This window comes from Herpailurus yagouaroundi, unplaced genomic scaffold (genome assembly GCF_014898765.1).
Source record: "Herpailurus yagouaroundi ecotype Mexico unplaced genomic scaffold, PumYag 67235, whole genome shotgun sequence".
NCBI classification, from domain to species: domain Eukaryota; kingdom Metazoa; phylum Chordata; class Mammalia; order Carnivora; family Felidae; genus Herpailurus; species Herpailurus yagouaroundi.
In genome coordinates this window covers 594,164-609,318 of record NW_024420070.1, presented here as the reverse complement: position 1 = coordinate 609,318, position 15,155 = coordinate 594,164, and the positions used below count along the sequence as shown (strand labels likewise).

General features: G+C 37.2%; 1 protein-coding gene across 1 annotated transcript in view; it reads right to left on the bottom strand.

The window, feature by feature from the left end:
• The window catches only part of GPRASP1 (G protein-coupled receptor associated sorting protein 1), a 42,620-nt gene that overhangs the window by 21,660 nt on the left and 5,805 nt on the right, over window positions 1-15,155 (bottom strand). The window contains 1 exon segment of the mRNA XM_040467145.1: window positions 4,446-4,486. The gene's annotated coding sequence lies outside the window, so the exon portion shown is untranslated.

The window sequence follows — 15,155 nt, the reverse complement described above, 5'->3', positions numbered from 1 at the left end:
CAAAAAAAAAAAAAAAAAAAAAAATCACCCTGAACCAGATGGCTTCACTACTACTGAATTAACAGTAAAAGAATTAAAGCAAATCTTCTCAAATTTTTCCCAAAAAATGGAGAAGGTAACACTTCCTAAAATTCCAATAAGCCAGCATTACCCTGGTACCAAAGTCAGAGAAAGACAATGGAAGGAAAGAAAATTATTGTCAAGTATGTTTTATAATATTAATGCAAATTGATGTTGATTCTCCAACAAAATGCTAAAAAAAACAAATTCAGCAGCATAATTTAATGAATTCTGCATCATGGCCAATTGGTGTTTACTTCTGGAATTTAAGGGTGATTCAACATACAAAAATCATTTACTGCAACACACCACATTAACAAAATGAAGGCAAAAAACATATCATCTCAATTCATGTAGAAATAGCACTTAACAAAATTCAACACCCTTTCATCAAAACACTTGAGAATCCAGGAATAGAAGGAAGCATCCTCAAGAGAATAAAGGCCATATATGAAAAGCCCACATCTAAACATCATATTCAATAGTCAAAGACTAAAACCTTTTTCTTTATGAATGACAAGTCAAGGATGTCCACATTCTCCAATTATATTTATTGTAGTATTAGAGGTTTCAGCTGTAACAACAAGTAAAGACAAAGAAATAAAAGGGGCCTAAATTGTAATGGAAGAAATAAAATGATCTGTGCTCACATGGATGGCATATATGTAGAAAACCCCAGGGCGCCTGGGTGGCTCAGTCGGTTGAGCGTCCGATTTCGGCTCAGGTCATGTTCTCGCTGTCTGTGAGTTCAAGCCCCGCATCGGGCTCTGTGCTGACAGCTCAGAGCCTGGAGCCTGCTTCTGATTCTGTGTCTCCCTCTCTCTCTGACCCTCCCCCATTCATGCTCTGTCTCTCTCTGTCTCAAAAATAAATAAACATTAAAAAAAAAAAGAAAACCCCAAAGATTCTGCAAAAATATCTTAAAGCTAATATACAAATTCAGCAAAGTTGCAAGATTCAATATCAACACACAAAAATTGGTTGCCTTTCTATACAATAACAATGAACAATCTAAAAAATTAAGAGGGGCGCCTGGATGGCTCAGTCGGTTAAGAGTCTGACTTCTGATTGTGAGTTCAAGCCTTGCATCTGGCTCTCTGCTGTCAGCAAGAGCCGCTTGGATCCTCTGCCCATCCCTTCCTCTGCCCCAGCCCCCCCTCCACCTCCATGTGCTCTCTCTCTCTCTCTCTCTCTCTCTCAAAAATAAACATTAAAAAATAAAATGAAATAAAATAAAAAATAAATTACAAAAGCCATTTCATTTACAATAGCATCAAAAGAACACAATACATAAGAATACAATGAATTAGACCAAAGACCATACACTAAAAACTACAAAACATTGCTGAAACAAATTTAAAGATATAAATATATGGAAACACATCTCATGTTCATCAACTGTAAGATTTAACATTGCTAAGATTTCAACACTACACAGAATGATTAGATCCACAGCTATCTCTATCAAAGTCCCAATGACATATTCTGCAAAAATGGAAAAATCTATCCTAAAATTCATATGGAATCTCAAGGGATCCCAAATAAACAAAATAATCTTAAAAAGAAAAGTAAGTTGGCATTCATTCCTCCTAATTTCAAAATAAAGGTATTCTGGCAGCAATTCCAATGTGTGTGTGGAGGGAGGGATTCCCACACCAGTAAGAGATGCTTGGACACCAGCAGAGTGCCCTACAATTCACCTCAATTCTGACACTATCTACGTGGAAATAGCATCAGACCCCACAGGTTATGGGCTCAGTCCTACAAGACAGTACGCCCCTCACCTTTGAATGACAGTCTCAAGTCCAGATTACCATATCTGCTTCCAACTGACAGGCTATATAGATGGGAGGTTCCAACAACTCCCTCCTTAAATTTGATTAATTTGCTAGAGCAGCTCACAGAACTCATAGAAACATTTTATTTATTGGATTACCATTTTTTTCATAAAAGGCTATAACTCATTAACAACCAGATGGAAGTAATGCATAGGGCAAAGTATGGAGAATGGGTGTAGAGCTTCCATGTGTTTTCCCAGTGCTCCAGTATCCCAGAATCTTCATGTGTTTGCCAATGCAGAAGCTCTCTGAGCTGTCTTTCTGGATGGTTTATTATGTAGGCATGATTGATTAAATTATTTGTCATTGGGGACTGATTCAACTTCCAGGCCCTCTCCTCTTCCAGGAGGTAGGGGTGGGATGTGAGGGTAGGGGGTTGGACTGAAAGTTCCAACTTTCTACCACAGGGCTGGTTCCCCTGAAACCAGCCACCATCCTTAGGTGCTTTCTAAAAGTCACTTCGTTAACATAAACCCAATTGTGATAAAAAAAAAAAAGTGCTTGTTATAAATAACATGACACCCATTTCATGTTAATGGCTCTTAAGTGGAGTTCAGGAACTGAGGACAAGAGACCAAGTACTATGACAAAAGATGCCCCCATTGCTCTTATCATTCAGGAAATTCCAAGAGTTTCTGGGAGCTGGGAGCCAGGAATCATGGATAAAGACCAAATATAGGAGCATCTGGGTGGGCTCAGTCGGTTGAGCATCCTGACTCTTGATTTGGGCTCAGGTCATGAAGTCACAGTTGTGAGATCAAGCTCTGCATCAGGCTCCACACTGAGCTGAGTGTGAAGCCTGTTTGGGACTCTATCTCCCTCACCTCTGCCCTCCTCATGCATGCATGCACACTCTCTCCCTTTCTCTCTTTCAAAATAAATAAATATTACGGGTACTAGACCCATATCATATATATAATTTGCAAATACTTTCTCCTATGCGTTGAGTCATCTTTTTACTTTATTGATGGTATCATTTTAAACATGTCACTACTTTTAAAACCAAATTGAGTAAGCCTAATAGCTTTGCTCTAAAAAAGTTCTAAAGGAAAATACATGGTATTCATTATATTAATTGCCAAACCTTGTTATTGATGTAATGGGGCCAATATTTGAATTACTCAAGATATCCATGCCATTGATTTATTGAATTCTTGCAACTCAAGGGTATACTTGTACATTTAGTTTTCGGGACAAAGATGCCAGAACAAAAGTATATATTTCAAAGAAATTTGATCAACCAAAATTGACATTTTGCTTCAATCACAATGGAAACCTATGTGTATATGCTTCTAGTTATGACTGGTAAACAAAACAGATATTTTATAGTCTGTGTAACAAAAAAGCTGGCTCCACTTTTTGATCTTTGACTACTGTCAGCTTTTAAGTTTCACTTCTCCTTCTATTCTGCCTCACATATAAATAAGTTGATAATTTCCCCTTGTGTCCTTTCTCTTTAGAAATGTTTAGTAATCTTACTGCTAAATCATCACTTATTACACTACTTTTTGATGACTTATATTAATGACTTATATAATTATCTGAACATAATCTCCACATAATTGAAACAATTAAAATACTAAAAGATCTTAGAACTCATAATAGTAAATTCTCACATTTATTAGCACTATTAGAATGCTTATTTTTCTTTGCATGTCTTAAGAATCTTAAGTTTGTGAAAAAAAAATGTTTTTTTCAGACTTTTCCACAGCCCCCCAAAAGCTGCTAAGAAGCATTTAGCTTCTTAAAAAATTAAGTTGCATTTTGTTAAAGAGAAAATTCATTTTCCTCATCTGATTCTTTTCTGTGAGTTAATGGAGTTTTTATATTTTCTTCAATATTAGCAAAATTTAAATTAAAACAAAGTGATACCATTTTTCATCTATCAGATTGGCAGATATATTTAAATATGTAAACAGTAAGAATTGTTGGTGGATGTGTGGGGAACCAAGGACTCTCAAATGATATAATCCCTTTCTAAGGAGATTTCAAATGTCTATTAAAATGAAAAGTACCTATGACCCAGAAGACTACTCAGAATCACCCAGAGAAGCAAAAATGATACTGCAATACCATGAAATATGATACAGCATAAGAGGAAAGAGATAGATATATGCTTACATGGAAAAATCTCTAAGACATACTACTGAAAAAAATGTTTCAGAATAATACATAAACTATGATAAAATTTAATACTTTAAAAATCCTCAGGATACTTGCATATCTTTGTTTGCAGACAATACATTGAAAAGTTCTAGAAATTGACAATTTGTGTTGCCTTTAGGAAGGGGAAAAGGATTGAAGTTGCATTCAAAGAAGTCTTTATGATGTTCATTTTTTGAAACTAGAATGTATTAAGATAATGCACATGTAAGGGTTTGTGGAATGAAATGAATACCTATCCTTTCCCCCTACCCATGCTCTAGATAACGTGAGTAAAAATTAATAAAGCAGGGAGTGATGTTAGCAAAACAGATGCATAGGGCTTCCTAGTGCTCAACCACCTCAGAAATACCAACTTGAATAACTATCCATGCACAAAAATACCTTCAAAGGAGCCAAGGATTCCACTTGAGAGATGACAGCACCTGGGTGAAGCACAGAAATAAGAAAAGATGTGTTGAGAAGGGTAGGAAAGATAGATTCACATTAATTCCATCACCTCTCCCCCAAGAAGCAGTATCCGAGGATGGAGAGAGAATGTGTTCCCAAAGGAAATGGAGAATGAAGTGAGTTTCCAACTTCACCACAGACTCCCAAGTCAGACTGTCCCAGCACAAGGTCAACTCTTAAGGCCCTAGGTGTCTCTCTACAGGCTCCCTCAAATCCAGGACCTTAGTTCACTTCAGTGCCTACCAGCTCCACAGCTTTAGGCATCTCCCATGATACCAGGCTCCCCATTAGCTACTGCAAACACAGGCTCCTGGCTCATCCCACTACCTATTGGCTCCAGCATGCCCAAGTGGCTCCCATGGCCCCAGACAGATCCTAGAGCATCAGGCTCCTGGGGGCTTCCTTAAGCCCAAGCCTCTGACTCATCCTGGTGTTTGCCAACTCCTGTGGCTTCGGGTGGCTTCTGTGGAACCTAGATCCCAGAGGGTTCTCATGAACTCAGACTTCTGGCTCACCCTGGCAATAATCAGCCCCAATGGTCTAGCGTGGCATCTGTGGGCCCATATTCATGGAAGTCTACTGCAAACCCAGGTTCTTGGCTTACCACAATGCTGGCTGACTCCTGAGGCCTGGAATGACTTTGTGGCCCAGGCACCCAGCACATCCTTGTGCTTGCCAGCTCCCACAGCCCCAGGTAGTTCCTGTCACCTAAGGAAACCAATTAGGTACTATGAATTCAGGCTCTCAGCTGGGCCCAACACCAGGCTGGATACTCCAGACCCAGTCTTTGACCCACCCCAGTTCCAGACCAGCCCCTGCAGACTTAACTCTAGGCAAGCTCTTATGGACCCAGGCTCTCAGCCTGCCCTAGCGCCAGGCCAGCCTCTGTGGTGCAGCCTCAAGGACAGCTCCCACATACCCAGGTGCCAGGGGCCTAGCCTGCCCCAGCACCAGATAAGCCACAATGGCGCCAGCCTTCAAGCTGGCTCCTATGAAACCAGGCTCACAGCTTTTCCCAGTATAGGATTGGTCCTTGTGTACTGAGACATCAGGCCCACTCCAGTGGTCTCTGGTGCCTATTAGGCCCCAGTGAACCTAGGCTCCAGGCCTGCCTCCTTGGATCCAGGTAACAGGCCAATCCCCATGTACACAAACATGATGCCTGCCCACTTCCTGACCAAGGCACCAGACCTGCCCACATAGAGTCCAGCAGAAAGCCCACCATGGACACCACTAGATGGCCTATCCAGAATCTCTGGATGGGTTGATTGGTGACGGGCTTTGTCTGTAGAAGCAGTCTATAAAGACTAGAAGAGATTCTAATTCCTCAAATGTGTAGGCACTAAATCAAGGCCACAAGGATCATGAATAATCAAGGAAACATGACTTCCTCAAAGGAAACTAATAACATTTCAATGATCCTACAGAAACAGATCTATGAACTGTCTGACAAAGAATTCAGAATAATCCTCTTAAATTCAGTGAGTTATATGAAAACACAGACAAGTAAATGAAATTAGAGAAAAATGCAAAAACAAAATGAGAAGTTAAATAAAGATACAGAAACCATTAAAAACCAAATAGAAATCCTAGAGTTGAAGAAAACATTGAATGAACTGAAGAATTCAAAACAGGGCTTCAACAGCAGACTCAACCAAGGAGAATTAGTGAACAAGAAGACATTTGAAGGTCATTTGAAATCTTTCAGTAAAAAGAGCAAAACAAAAGTATAATGAAATAGAGTGAAGAAATACTACATGAATTAGGGGATAGCATTAAAAGAAAAAAAATATCTGCATTATTGGAATCCCATGAAAAGAGAGGGAGAAAGAAGAAATCTAATTGAAAGAAACAATGGCTTTGGGGTGCCTGGGTGGCTCACTTGGTTAAGCATCTGACTTTGGCTCAGGTCATTACCTCCTGGTTTGTAAGTTCTAGCCTCACTCTGTGTTGTGCTGACAGCTCGGAGCCTGGAGCCTGCTTCGGATTCTGTGTCTCCCTCTCTCTCTGCCCCTCCCCTGCTTGTGCTCTGTCTCTGTCTCTGTCTCTGTCTCTCTCTCTCTCTCAAAAGCAAATAAATAAATAAATAAATAAATAAATAAATAAAAATTTGTAAATAAATTTAAAAAATAAAGAAACAATGGCTAAGAAGGTGCCAAATTTGGGAAGAGATTTGGACATACAATTTCATGAAGGTCATAGGTAACCCAATTTTCAACCTAAAACAAGCTTTTGTAAGATACGTTATAATAAAATTGTCTCAAATTCAAGAGCACTTTGTCATTGTCAAAGACAAAAAGAAAATCTTTTTTTTTTCTTTTAGAAATAGAGCAGGGGAGAGGGGCAGAAGGAGAGAGAAAACCCCAAACAGGCTCCATGCTCAGCATGGAGCATAACATGGGGCTCAATCCTATGACTCTGGGATCATGACCTGAGGCAAAATCAAGAGTCAGACACTCAACCAATTGAGCCATCCAGCTGCCCTGACAAAGACAGAATCTTAAAAGCAGCAAAGATAAGATTGTAACTTACAAGGGAACTTCCATAATGCTACCAGTGGATTTCTCAGTGGAAATCTTACAAACCAAGAGAGAGTGGGGTGATATATTCAAAGTGCTGAAAGAAAAAAAAAAAAACTGCCAACCAAGAATACATTACCCAGCAAAGTTGTCTTTCATAAATGAGAGATAAATAATTTTCCAAAAAAACAAAAGCTGAGGCAATTCATCACCACTAGACCTGCCTTACAAGAAATGACAAAAGGAGTTCTTTAAGCTGAAGACAACAAGAGGAAACCCTGAAAATTCACAAATAAATGGAAATTAAGCAACATACTCTTGAACAACCAATGGATCAAAGGTAAAACCTAAAGGGAAATTTAAAAATATCTTCAAACAAATGAAAGTGGACACACAATATACCAAAACTTGTGGGATGCAACAAAAGCCTGTCTAAGAGGGAGACTTGTAACAGTAAACCACTGTGCATACAGTGGTAGGGTAAACGTTCAGTCACTATGGAAAACAGTATGGAAGTTCCTCAAAAAATTAAAAATATAGCTACCATATGACCTAGTAATCCCACTTCCAGATATATATCTGAAGGAAATGAAATCACTATGCCAAAAGAGATATCATTACCTCCATATTCATTGGAGCATTATTAACAATAGCTAAGACATGGAGACAACCTAAGTGTCCATTGACAGATGAATGGATAATTAAAATGTGGTGTATATACAACAGAATATAATTCATCCATAGAAATGGAAATCCTGCCTCGGGGTACAATAACAATGGGCCTTGAAGGCTTTATATCATGTGAAATGAGCCAGACAAAGACAAATACTCTATGTTCTCACTTACATGTGGAATATAAGAAAACAACTAATAGAAAAAGAAAGTAATATGGTGGTTGCCAGGGGCTGGGAGTGGATGAGATGAGGAGATGTTGGTCAAAGGGTACAAACTTCCAGCTATAAGATGAATAAATCCTGGTAATCTTGGTAATCTAATGTACAGCATTGTGACTATATTTAACAATACTGTATTGTATACATGAAAGTTATTAAGACAGTAAATCTTAAATGTTACCACCACAGGAAAAAAAAACTGGTTATCACGTAAGGGAATGGTGGTGTTAACTAACCTTACTGTGATAATCATCTTACAATATATATGTGTATCAAATCATGATGTTGTACAACTTAAATTTACATGTGATATGTCAATAATATCTCTGTAAAACTGGGGAATAAAAGAATCTTTGCTACTGACAAATCTGATACAGACAAATATGACAATAGTGTTCCTAAAAATAAATCCTAGAATTTGCTACAATATCCCACCCAGTTAGAAACTGCAGTCCTATTTCAATCTACACATAAACCCTTTATTATGTAAAACCAAAGTAGGACACAGCACAGGCCTCTGTGAGAAGGTAAAATTTCAAGAGAAAGGGAAGATGCAAAGAAAAGAATGAGTAAGGGCGAGGGCAAAGAAATGTCAGAGTTGTCATTCTAATGAAGTTTCCACCACTTGGAAGATACATAAAAAGTGGAAAAATAGTATTAATCTCTAACAGTATGTTTAAATAAAATATTGTTAAAATTAAATTGTTTTCTTTTGGGAAGATGAGGGATTTGGTGATTTTGACTGCAGTTTCAATACAGACTAGAGAAAGAAACTAGATTGCAATTGTGTGAGGACTGAGTAGAAGATAAGAAAGTAGAAAAATCATGTAAAAATGTAGAAAAAACTGTTGTGAAAGGGTAGACAAAGATAGAGTGGTAAGTGGAAACGTGTGTGGAGTTAAGAGTTGAAGAGAAGATAAATTTTCCCATGCAGATACAGAGGAACCTATAGATAGAATGGGATTAAAAATAGAGCAGATGTGTGGATGGTTCATTCAGTTGAGCATCCAACTTCAGTTCAGGTCATGATCTCATGGCTTGTGAGTTTGAGCCCCACATTGGGTTTGCTGCTATCAGTGCAGAGCCCACTTCAGGTCCTCTGTCTTCCTCTCTCTTTGCCCTTCCCCCATTCAAACACACACACACACACACACACACACTCTCTCTCTCTCTCTCTCTCTCTCTCTCTCTCTCTCTCTCTCAAAAATAAATAAACATTTTAAAAAATGAGCAGAGATATCAGGAAGGCAAAATCTCTAAGAAGCGAACATTAACAGAATTGAGAGGAGAAATAGACAGTTCTATACTAATAGTTGGAGAGTTCAAACATCACACTCAATGGATAGAACATTTGGTCAGAACGTCAAAAAGAAAACAGGGGATTTCAGCAGTGTCATAAATCAACTATACCTGGGGCACCCGGGTGGCTCAGTCGGTTGGGTGACTTTGGCTCAGGTCATGATCTCATAGTTCATGAGTTCGAGTCCCACGTCAGGCTCTGTGCTGACAACTCAGAACCTAGAGCCTGCTTCAGATTCTGTGTCTCCCTCTCTCTCTGCTACTCCCCTGCTCACACTCTGTCTCTCTCACTCTCAAAAATAAACATTAATTTTTTTTTAAATAAAAATAAATAAATAAATCAACTAGACCTATGTAGAATAATCCACCAATCAACAGCAGGATACACATTTTTCTCAAATGCACAGGGAGCATTCTCCAGACATGTTAGGACACAAAACATGTCTTAATAAACATACGATGATTGAAATCATATGAAGTATCTTCACGATCATAACAGATGAAGCTGAGAACCAATTCCGGTGGAAAATTGGAAAATTAACCAATGTGGAAATTAAACAACAGACTCTTAAGCAGCCAATTTGGTCAAAGAAGAAGTCACAAGGGAAATCATAAAATACTTAGAGATGAATGAAAATGAAAAAAGTAGTATAGGAAATCTTAAGGGATGCAGCAAGACAGTGTTCACAGGGGAATTTATAACTATAAATGTCTGTATTAAAAAAAGAAAACTCTTAAATCAATTACCTAGCTTTACATCTTGAGAAACTAGGAAAAGAAGACAAAACTCAAACCTAGCAGAAGGAAGGAAATAATGAAGATTAGAGTGGAGATAAACGAAACAGAGAATAGAAAAATAGTAGAGACAATCAATAAAAACAAATGTTGGTTCTTTGAAAAGATCAACAAGAATGACAAACCTTTAACTAGACTGACAAAGAAAATAAGAGACAAGACACAAATAACTAAAATCAGAAATGAAAGTGGAGACACTACTACCAACCACACAGAAATTTAAAGAAAAATATGAGAACACTATAAATAATTGTACAAAACAAATTATATAATGTAGGTAAAATTGACAAATTACTAAAAGCACAAAAATTACCTGAACTGACTTAAAAAAAAATAGAAAATTTCAACAGATCCATAAATATTAAAGAGATAGAATCAGTACTTAGAAACCTCCCAAAAAAGAAGTCTAGGACCAGATGATTTCACTGGAACCAAATATTTAAAATGGAATTAACACCAATATTCTACTTTCCAAAACACAGAGAAGTAAACATTTCCTAACTAATTTTATGAAGCCACCATTACCCTGATACCAAAGCCAAATAAAGATGTTACAAGGAAAGAACATTAGAGACCTTATGAATATAGATTTGAGATATAGATGCAAAAATTCTCAACAAAATACTAGCACACGGAATCCACTAGCATGTCAAAAGGATTATATACCATGACCAAGTGGGATTTACTCCAAGAATACAAGTATGGTGGGGCACCCAGGTGGCTCAGTCAGTTAAGTGACCAACTCTTGATTTCAGCTCAGGTCATGATCTCATGATTCGTGGGTTTGACCCTACGTCGGGCTCTGTGAGGACAGTGCAGAGACTGCTTGGGATTCTCTCTCTTTCCCTCTCTCAGCCCCTCTTCCACTTGTGCACACACCCTCATGTATGCTTACTCTCTCTCTCAAAATAAATAAATAAAACATAAAGAAAAGAATACACGAGTGGTAAACATTTGAAAATCAATGAATGTAATACATCACTGTACTAGAATAGTGTAATACATTACCTTAATAGAACAACAACAATAAAAGCCACATGATAACCTCATTTGATGCAAAAAAAAAGACCTTTGTGTAAATCTGATACTCTTTCATGGTAAAAAACATTCAGAAAATAAAGCAGAGAAGGGAACTTCCTTAACGTGATAAAGAGCATTTATGAAAAATCCACAGTTAACATTATGATCAACAATGAAAGACTAAAAACTTTCCCCCTAAGTTCAGGAAAAAGACAAGCAAGTCCATTGTCACCAATGTTATTTAACATTGTTCTAGAAGTTCTAGCCAGAATAGTTAGACAGAAAAAAGAAATAAAATGTATCCAAATAAGAAAGAAAAGAATTGTTATTTGTAGATGACATAATCCTTTATACAGAAATTCCCAAAGAATGCACAAAAAAGCTACTAAAGTTAATAAACAAATTCAGCAAACTTACATGTTACAACACACAAAAATCACAAAAGATCAACACACAAAAATCAGTTATGAGTCTATATATATACCAGCAATGAATAATCTGCAAATGGAATTAAGAAAGCAATTTCACTTATGATAGTATCTAAAAGAATAAACTGGGGGCGCCTGGGTGGCTCAGACGGTTAAGCGTCTGACTTCAGTTCAGGTCATGATCTCACAATTTGTGAGTTCTAGCCCTGCGTCGGGCTTTGTGCTGACAGCATGGAGCCTGGAACCTGCTTCAGATTCTGTGTCTCCCTCTCTCTCTGCCCCTCCCCCAGTTGCACTCTCTCTCTCAAAAATAATAAATAAACATTTAAAAAAAATAAAAGAATAAATCCTCTAGGAATAATTGTAACCAAGGAGATGAAATCCTTGTACACAAACTACAAAATATTGCTAAAAGGAATTAAAGATTTACATGAATAAAAAGGTATTCCGTTATTATATATTGGAAGGTAATATTTTTTTAAGTTTATTTATTTTAAAAGACAGAGACAGCACGAGTGGGGGAGGGGCAGAGAGAGGGGGAGAGATAGAATCCCAAGCAGGCACTGTGCTGCCAGCACAGAGCCTGACACAGGGCTTGAAATCATGAAACCACAAGATCATGACCTGACCTAAAAGCAAGAGTGGTACACATAAGCAACTGAGACACACAGACACCCCAGAAGACTTAATATTGTTGACATGACAATACCCCCAAAGGAATCTACAGATTCAATACAATCTCTGTCAAAACTCCAATGGCTTATTTGATGTAAATGGAAAAGCTGATCCTAAAATTCGTATGGAATGGAAAGGGATTCAGATTAAAAAAAAATTTTTTTGAAAAAGAAGAAAAGTTGGATCACTTACACTTACACTTTTTGATTTCTTAACTTACTACAAAGCTACAGTAATCAAAATCTTGTAGTACATGCATAAAGATAGACCTAGAGATGAATGGAACAGAATTAAGAGTCCAGAAATAAACCAATAATGTCTACAGCAAATTAATTTTGAGAAGAGTGCCAAGTACCTTCAATGGAGAAAGACTGGTCTATTCAACAAATGATGCTAAAACAAGTGGATTCCCACATGTAGAAAATGAAGTTGGACCCTTTTCTAATTCCATATGCAAAAATCAACTCAAAACGGATCAATGACTTAAACATAAGTTAAAACTATAAAACTCTTAGAAGAAAACAAGAATAAATCTTCCTAGCTTTTGGATTTGGCAATGGATTCTTAGATATGACATCAAAAGCACAAAAAATAGATAAAATGGATATCATAAAAATTAAAAACTTTTATCCATCAAGGGACATCATTAACATTAAAAAATCTTACAGAATAAAAGAAAATATTTGCAAGTCATATAGCCAATAAGGGACTTGTACCTTGAATATAAAGAACTACTACAATATAACAACAATAAAACTTGGGTAGACATTACTCCAAAGAAGATATGCAAACAACCAATAGGTACATGAAAAAATGCCCAACACCATTAGTCATTAGGGAAATGCAAGTGAAAACCACCATGAAATACCACTTCACACCTACTAGGATAACTATTAAAAAATGGAAAATAACAAGTGTTGCTAAGGATGTGGACAAACTGGAACCCCTGTATGTTGCTGTTGGAAATGTAAAATGATGTAGCTGCTATGGAAAACAGTTTGGCAGTTTGTCAAAAAGCTAAACATAGAATTACCATATGGCTCAGCAATTCTAGTTCTAGGTATATATTTAAAAAATTTCAAAGCAGAGAGTCTAATAGATACTTGTTCGCCAATGTTCAATGAAGTATTATTTATAATAGCCAATAGGTGGAAACAACTTAAATGCCCATCAAGTGAATGGGTAAGCAAAATGTGGTGCACACACACACAGTGGAACAATACTTGGCTATTAAAAAGGGATAAAGTTCTGATACATGCTACAACATGGATAAACTTTGAAAACATGTTAAGTGAAATAAACCAGACACAAAAGAACACATATTGTATGAAAAATGTACCCATTTATAAGAAATATTTAGAATAGGCGTATTTATGGAGACAGAATGTAGATTGGGAATTACCAGGGGCTGAAAGGAGTGGGGAATTGAGAGTTATTGCTTAATGGTTACTCAGTTTCTCTTTTGGGAGATGAAAAAGTTTGGAAATAGTATTGATGGCACACTGTGAATGAAATTAATGTCACTAAATTGTGCACTTTCATGTGCACTAAATGGCAACTTTCATGTTACATATATATTTTACCACAAGAAAAAATGTGAAACATGTTGAAAGTGATGGACCATGAAGGCTTAGTTGGGCAAGGAATGAAGGTAAGGCAGGAGGAGGCCTACACAAATGGAAAAAGCAGAATAGATAAGGGACAGGTGTGTCTGACCACAGTCAAATTTAAGTTTAGGATGGGCCATGTACTTTACTAAGGGCTGTGTGGGGTTACAGAGTTACAAAGTAGGTATACATGCTGGCTCCAGATTCAGACTGCAAAGGTTTGAATATCAGCTCTGCTACTAACCAACTCAATGAAGTTGGCCAAATTATTTAACCAATCAGTATCTCCACTTTCTCACATGTTTTAGGAACTAAATGAGTTAATACAAATAAAGCACATAGTATGGTATCTGGCGCATAGTAAGCACTTAATAAATGTATAAATATTAATCATTATTATTAGTATACACAACAAAAAGTTCACACTTTGGAGTTGAGACATTCTCAAAGTCCAAGCTTCCCTCCTCTAAGCTGTCTCTAAACACAAGCTCCAACTTACTAAGACTCCAGGGTATAGTATAAAGACACAAATGCTAAAATACAGTAGTAAATAAAAAAATTTGGAAATGCAGAAGGAGCTATTAATTTCAACATGGAGAGGGGGGATAAATGTGTCATGAAGACTTCAAAATGACCTGGCATTTGAGACATAAAAGCAGGAAACTGCATAAAATAGTCAGGAAACAATAGCCCAGTGAGGCTTGAATGTAGGTCACATGGTGGGATATAATGGGAAAAACGGAAAATGCCAAAGGATACAGAGCTTTGAAAGCCTTGCTAGGGAATTTGGTGATGTTGTATAGATGAATTCCCATTGAAAATTCCTCTTTTAAATTTGACGGTATGGTGTGCTGTAGGAAGATTAGTTAATTACTTCATGGCAGGAAAGATGAGAAATCCACCCTGATATTTACCTACAGAGGCAACATTTTAAGAAAAGTAACATCCAGATCAGCCCTGATACTACATGGTGTTGCCTGAATTATTTTTCTAGAAAAGATGAGATGAGCAACAGGGTTTTGACTTCAAGTACATCCCAGGAAAACTTTGGGAAATGACTGTCTCCCATAACGCCCACCTAAGGAGAGCCCATCAGCTTGTTGCCTTGACACAAATACCTGCATACCTCACAGTCATTTTTCTCTTTAGCTGATTGGAAATTCTGTAGCTATCAATTGATCTTGTGCTCCATAGGCCATTTAAGACCCGGAATATTTCCAAAGGGTCTGCTCCAATTGTATTGTGAAGACCCCAATTCTCAAATTAGTACACACAGCTAGAATTACAAAGGATTAAAAAACAAATTATAAAGAACTTCAAAAAATCATCTAAGTTACAGCTGCACATTGCAAAAACCCTACTTTTTTTCACCCTTAATGAACATATGTGTCCAGTTGCCCTTCATTTT